At 41.8% G+C, this 6,555-nt stretch overlaps 1 pseudogene; it reads right to left on the bottom strand.

The window, feature by feature from the left end:
- Positions 1–5,577: 5,577 nt before the first annotated feature.
- The window catches only part of LOC102481479 (citrate synthase, mitochondrial-like), a 1,670-nt pseudogene continuing 692 nt past the window's right edge, over positions 5,578–6,555 (bottom strand).

Raw genomic sequence — 6,555 nt, 5'->3', positions numbered from 1 at the left:
ATTCTCACATCACAAAAAATGTATTCTTCGTCTTTTGCTTTTCTAAATTTCTCTTTTCTTTGTACTTTAATTCTATCATCCATATGGAATTTACTTCGGCAAAAGATAAAGCTCTAAATGGATTTTTTTCCCCAAGTGACTATGCAATTATCTAAAGAGAAGTTTATTAATTGATAAACTTGTTAACCCTGATATAAGCTACAATACTTATATATCAAATGTTCTTATATAATTAGATCTAAATGTGAAACAATACCGCATTGTTTTAGGATTTTATTTTATTATTTTATTTTATTTTTTAAAGAATTACTTATTTACTTTTATTCATTCATCCATTTTATTTTAATTTGACCAGAGAGATACACAGAGAACCATGCAGTTGGCCATGTGAGATCCAGCTGCCTTAACCCCTACACTCCAGCTGGCCCTGGATATAAAAATTTTTAAGGACATAATTAAATTCAAATGAGGTCAATAGGGTGAGTTTTAATTCAATAAAACTGGCATCCTTATAAGAAGTACTTAGGAACAGACACATAGAGGGAAGATCATGTAAAGACATAGTGAGAAGACAGCTATCTGGTAGCCAGGAAGAGTAACCTTAGAAGAAACCAATTCTGCTGACACCTTGATCCTGGACTTCCAGTCTCCAGAACTGTGAAAAAATAAACCTCTGTTATTTAAGCCACCCAGTCCGTGAAACTTTATGGCACCCCAAGTAAACTTATTTTCTTGATGAATTCCTCTTCCTACTTGATTGATGTTCTGAATCTGGTGTGTGTGCAGTATTAATTCATGTCATGGAGAGGTGGTACAAACGTACCCTCATGATGCCCCCATGTCAGAGTTTCTAGGATCCACCTCCCTGTGTCCTGGCAGTCTTTATTCCATGAAGAAAGGGCAGAGGCTGCTGAGGCTGTAGAAGAAGGAGAACTAATCTTAGAGAACACACAGGAGATGTGAGCATGTTAGCAACTGCATGGCTTGCACATCTCAGTTCAAGGGTCCCTTGACATTCTCCGCATCTAAGTAGAGTTTGCGAACTTAAAAATTCCTCTTAGAGAAACAGTGTCCTTGTCTTTTCTCTTTAATTGTGTGTATTTGTTTTAAATTGCCAGAGGATACATGCACTCACAAGAGACAGAGAGACAGAACGAGAGAGAGAAAGAAGAAAGTGCTCCTTGTGAGTCTAAGTCGTGCCTCAATCCCCTCTCAAGTTCTCCATCCTGTTGGGATTTGGGGTATGTACATGCATCTGGCGTGTTTCTCAAGCTGTCAGGGCTTCTGTGGTCAGTCCTGTGGGATCTGACTCCTTTAACTGCTAGGCTACAGGGCCAGCTCTTGTCTTTTCTTTTTTTTTTTTTTGTTTTTGTTTTTGTTTTTGTTTTTTAAAGATCAGGAGCACTTATACACACGAATGAGCAGTAAGGGCACTAGCTTCCTCCAGCATCCAGGAGTTCCTTCTACTTGAACCATCAAAGGTCAAATGGATTGAAGTAAAGAGGGTGCATTTTATTGTATTGCCTTAGGCAACTAAGTCAGTTTGGGAATCTGTGGGAAAAAAGTCTTTTTCTTTGAACCTGCTATGCATCTGCTTAAATGCTTTCATATCGAAAGTGAAGCTTGACTTTGTAAAAACAAGATTCTTCCAACATGGCTAAGCTGGTATGAAAGATTTGCTAAGTAGGTGTTTGTCTCATTAGACAAGTTACTTGGCCTGAAGGCAAATATATTACCGTATTATCAGCTCATGTTGAAAAGCAAATACAAGACGGGTGTCTGTACGTATGAAAGGAGAATAAAAGGAGGTGTGATGGGGCAACTGCTTTATCAAGTATTCTGTGCCACCTGCCTTTTTTGCATTTCTGGATGCGGAAATCTGAGTCACTATGGCTTCTAATGGCATTAATAAAATATAATCTCTTGGTAATTTAATCATGTTAGCTTTAAGCATATTTGGAGGGACAGGATTTTTCTATTCAGATTTTACTAACACTTTTGCAAAAGGTGACCCTCAATGTGAAGAAGCTTTCTAGGCTGCATGGCCAGATCACCCGTCAATGGCAGTATGTGACGACCTTCCTTGTTCATGTATTTATGTATTTTCTTCTTTCTTGCATCTTTTTTTTGTTGCTGTTGTTGCGTCTTCCTACAAACTTTGATTATAGCAACACAGATTGGGATTCTGACTAGATGCCAGTCCACAGTGAACACCTAAATGCCAGCCTATAGTGGATGCTGAAATAAAATCCCCCTGGCAATACAATGAAAAGGAGACAATGACATTCATTTGCGTTCTTTGCAGGGTACACTGCATGCATCTGGGAGGAATGCTTTGCTATGGCGTTCTTCAGAAGCAATGCATGGCTGCGATCGCCAGGCTGCCTCTCCTGGTTGCATCCAGGGTTTTCTTTCGCTGAGGTGGGTTTGTGAGTTTGGAGCTGGGTTGGAATTCCCAGACATGATAAGAAGTTTAGACTGCAGTAGTCGTATATTATTGCCTGCTCTCCACGAAGCTTTCAGCATCACCTCAATATAAATGTTAGTCAAATGTTCATCAAACCTAAGGGTGGGAACCTCAGTTGATAGCTGATGTATCACAAGTAGAGATGACAACTTACTGATTGTGATTGGTGTCTGAAGTTGGGGGGCAGACTTATGGGACTGAGCTCTCAAATTGTGTGTTATGTGGCTTTGGAACAATCTGCTACCTAAGTGACACACGTTTGCTGTGATAAGAACATGGAGTATAATTTCTCACTTGGAGAGTATGACATTATACTATTTGTATGTGTCATTGGCCCGAATTACTAGACTTGACAGCATATATAAAGCCAAGATGTTGATAGACACATTGAGAGCTTAGACTGCAGTGGGATCCTCTTTACCAGCCTTTGAGCTATTCTTTGAGGCCTTTCTTGCCCACACCTGCATCACTTGCATCCGGGGACCTTACATCTCAGTGTAGATCATCAGTGTGTAGGTTCAATCATTTATCCTGAGAACCTCTCATGGAAAGGTCTGCCTCAAACTTCCATGAGACTTTGTATCCACGAAGCCCTGCTTCCATATTAATTCAGTAACTAGACAAGTAATTCGACTCTAAATAAAATCGGAACTCACTCACTAAGTGGTTAGCATATCTTGTTACCTTAATTGTACAAAACACTGTGGAAGCTGACTCCATTTCCAGGGAGACAGTGTTAGCATTGAGTTAAATTATGGGAGATACCCTTCTGGTGTGCTGGAGAAATGGTTGTTAGTGGGAATACAGTCTGCCCTGCACTGTCTACCACTGCATATTTTGGTCACCAGAAATGCAGTATGGTGCTATGCTGAGTGTAGTAGCCCAAAGGAAAATACTGTTTGCTTTTTTTCCCTCAGAACATCTTTGATCCAGCTTTGAATCCTTTTGGATATAGACCCAGAACCAGGATTTGTCTTATTAAATGACCTGTTTCCCCCCAACTAGAATGTGAGCCCCAACAGGATAGGAATGCCCCTTTTTACTGCGATATGGCCAGCTCCTGGTCATACAAGCCCACCTGTGGAATAATCAAACAAATGTCACCTCTTTTTTGGCTCACCACTTGCCTCTCTGCTATGAGGCAAATTCCCTGAGGGCCTTGTTTTCTCACTTTCTGCTATGTTCACCACAGTGGCCTCAGAATTCAGGGCAGCTCTTGGCTTGTGGTAGGGTCTTGGTAAATATTTTTTAAATGAATGAATTCATAGTCTGACATGAGCATAAAAATAGATAAATATAATATATATAAATTGCCAAGAAAAATGAGAAAAATATTTATTTTCACTCAATACAAATATAAATTTACGGAGCACCAAATTAGTACTTTTCCTATTTTTAAAATTTTTAAATTTTTAATTGTTTTTGGAGAAGTTTTTTGCTATAGAATGCGTGTGTTCACCAGAAAGACCGAGAGATAGAAAGCGATAAATCAACCCCCACCCCCTACGGGGGGGGATGGCCATGCTGCAATCTCTTCTCCTCCATTCTCTTCTAGGGATCTTGGGCAAACACGCACACGTGCCTGGCATGAGTTTATGCCACTGGGTCCGGGACTCGAACTGTGGTCAACTACATGGGAGTCCAGTGACATAACCATCATGCTAACTGCTGGTCCTTCAATTTTTTTTTCGTTGTTAATAAAAACCATTTATTTTTCATTTTATACAGAACAACCTGAAGTCTGCATCATGACTTGACCCAGGGGTTTACAGTGTGTCCATCTCAACAGTGTGGTTCTGGGGTCTAGGGACCCACACAAACACAGGCAAGAGTTCTGAGGGAAGGGGGGCACAGCAGGAGTGTATCTCAATCCTTTCTCAAAGAAAAGGCAGCAGGACATTCTGAGTCACTGAAAACCTGTGCAAATGGAGCTTCTCAAATAAATACCACACTATGAACTCTTAGGGGAGGGGCAGGAATAAGACATTGATAAATAAGGGGATATTTTCTTATAGTAAGCGGTGAGGAGGGATGCTTACTATTTTGAATGTCCTCAGCCCCATGACCTGATATCTAAAGAAGACCATGTCCAATCTTGACTCATTTCCCTGTTTAAAAATTTATATATATTATATTTATCTATTTTTATGCTCATGTCAGACTATGAATTCATTCATTTAAAAAATATTTACCAAGACCCTACCACAAGATGCTAGTACCCTTGAGATCAGACTACGAAGATATAATGCTGGTTGTTCCTGAGTGTCTGTTCTGTGTCCTACATCATATTAAAAGGCGGAGGGGGATGGTGGTCAGGGAGTGACTTATGTGCTATGGAAGTAACAGCTTAATTCACATGAAGCACTGATAAAGCCAAATGACTGGGAAAGACCACAAGTCAGAAGATCTCTAGTAGAAACCAAGAGGGGAAAGTCCAGAGCATCCTCAGTTTGAGGAGCAGCAGGTATAGAAAGTCTCGAAGGAGGTATTAAAGTAACAGGAAACAAAATACTCTAGGTCTTAATTTTAATGGGATAATTTAAAAAAAAAGAAATAAAACACTGGGAGCCAATCACAAATGCCATGCCTTTATGGTCACTGGGTGACCCATATTACCCAAGCAAGTCCAGCCAACCAGTATGTCTTGCTAGGAGGTGTTTTGTGCGCGGAAGAGGCTGTGAGACTTTGTATAGCTGAAAATCCCACATGATTCCTATGGTAACAGAAGAGGCAGAGTCCTGGTTTGGTGGCTTATTGAGGGCTCGCAAAGTAGAAGCAGAAGCTCCAAAGAGTCGGCAGAGAGCCAGATTCTCACTTGAGACATAGTGAGGAGTGGGGGAATCAAACCTACCACCTACCACTTGCTTTAGTCCTGGTCATCCTACAGTTGATGGGCAACTCATACCAGGCAGGGGAAGGGAGCTAATTAGGAAAGGGGTGATTTTTCAAATTTTAAAGTCTTAATTTATATTTTAACTTCAAATGTATTATCAGTGCCTCAGATACAATTTAATCTTAAATCTTAAAGGCCTCCCTGGAACAAAACAAAAAAACCTTTTTTTTATAAGCTTCCTCATTTTCTGGTAGTTGGTTTTCCCCAGTCTCCAGTTTTACCCTGACTTAGGGCCCACAAACTTCATCAGATCATCCGTGCTCATGGATTTGGGCCTTTCTACAGGGAAACCTAGGGCTCGGCTCCAGATGAGCTGCGCCAGTACACCCAGGGCCCGTGACACCCCAAACAGGGCTGTGTAGTAATTAATCTCCGTCATGCCGTAGTACTGGAGCAGCACCCCACTATCAACGTCAACATTGGACTAAGGATTCTTGGCTTTGCCCTGCTCTAAAAGAATATTGGGCACTATCTTGTACAGCTGAGCAACCAGCTTAAACGGGGGGTCATTAGGCAGGTGTTTCAGAGCAAACTCCTGCTGACAGGTATATCGTGGATCAGTCTTCCTTAGTACTGCATGGCCATAGCCTGGGACAACCCATCCTGAGTTGAGTGTGTTCCAGATGTAGTCTTGCAACTTCTCATCTAACACATCTTTGCCAACTTCCTCTGTAGTTGTGTTAGCCAGACAAGCACTTCCTGATTTGCTAATCCATGTAGAGGCCCTGCCAGCCCATTTATGGCTGCCGCAAAGGACAGGTAAGGGCCTGAAAGGGCACTGCCCACCAAGTGGCTGGTATGGGCACTTACGCTGCCGCCTTCATCATCACTGTGAATGGTGAGGTACAAGCACATGAGCTCAGTGAACTGAGCATCAGTATAGCCTAACATGTTGGTGAAATTGTGAGACCAGTCCAGCTTAGAGTCAATAGCCCCAATACTGCTGCCCTCCTGGTAGATTCCGGTAGATCTTCGCTGCAACATAAGGTAGCTTCGCGATCAGATCCATAGAGTCTTGGTAAATCAGCTCCCAGTACTTGTTTCGGTTGATATCCTCTGCATGTGCTCAGGCAAAGTTACTTTCACTGTTGAGGGCTGTAATGGCAGCACTGAGCTGAGACATGGGGTGTAGATTGGTAGGAGAGTTGTCCAGCATAGTGACCACATGAGCAGGAACAGCGGCCCCCTTTGCCCC

The sequence above is a fragment of the Tupaia chinensis genome, unplaced genomic scaffold (genome assembly GCF_000334495.1).
Source record: "Tupaia chinensis unplaced genomic scaffold, TupChi_1.0 Scaffold000094_1, whole genome shotgun sequence".
Taxonomy (NCBI): domain Eukaryota; kingdom Metazoa; phylum Chordata; class Mammalia; order Scandentia; family Tupaiidae; genus Tupaia; species Tupaia belangeri.
This window is presented reverse-complemented; position numbering and strand designations above follow the sequence as displayed.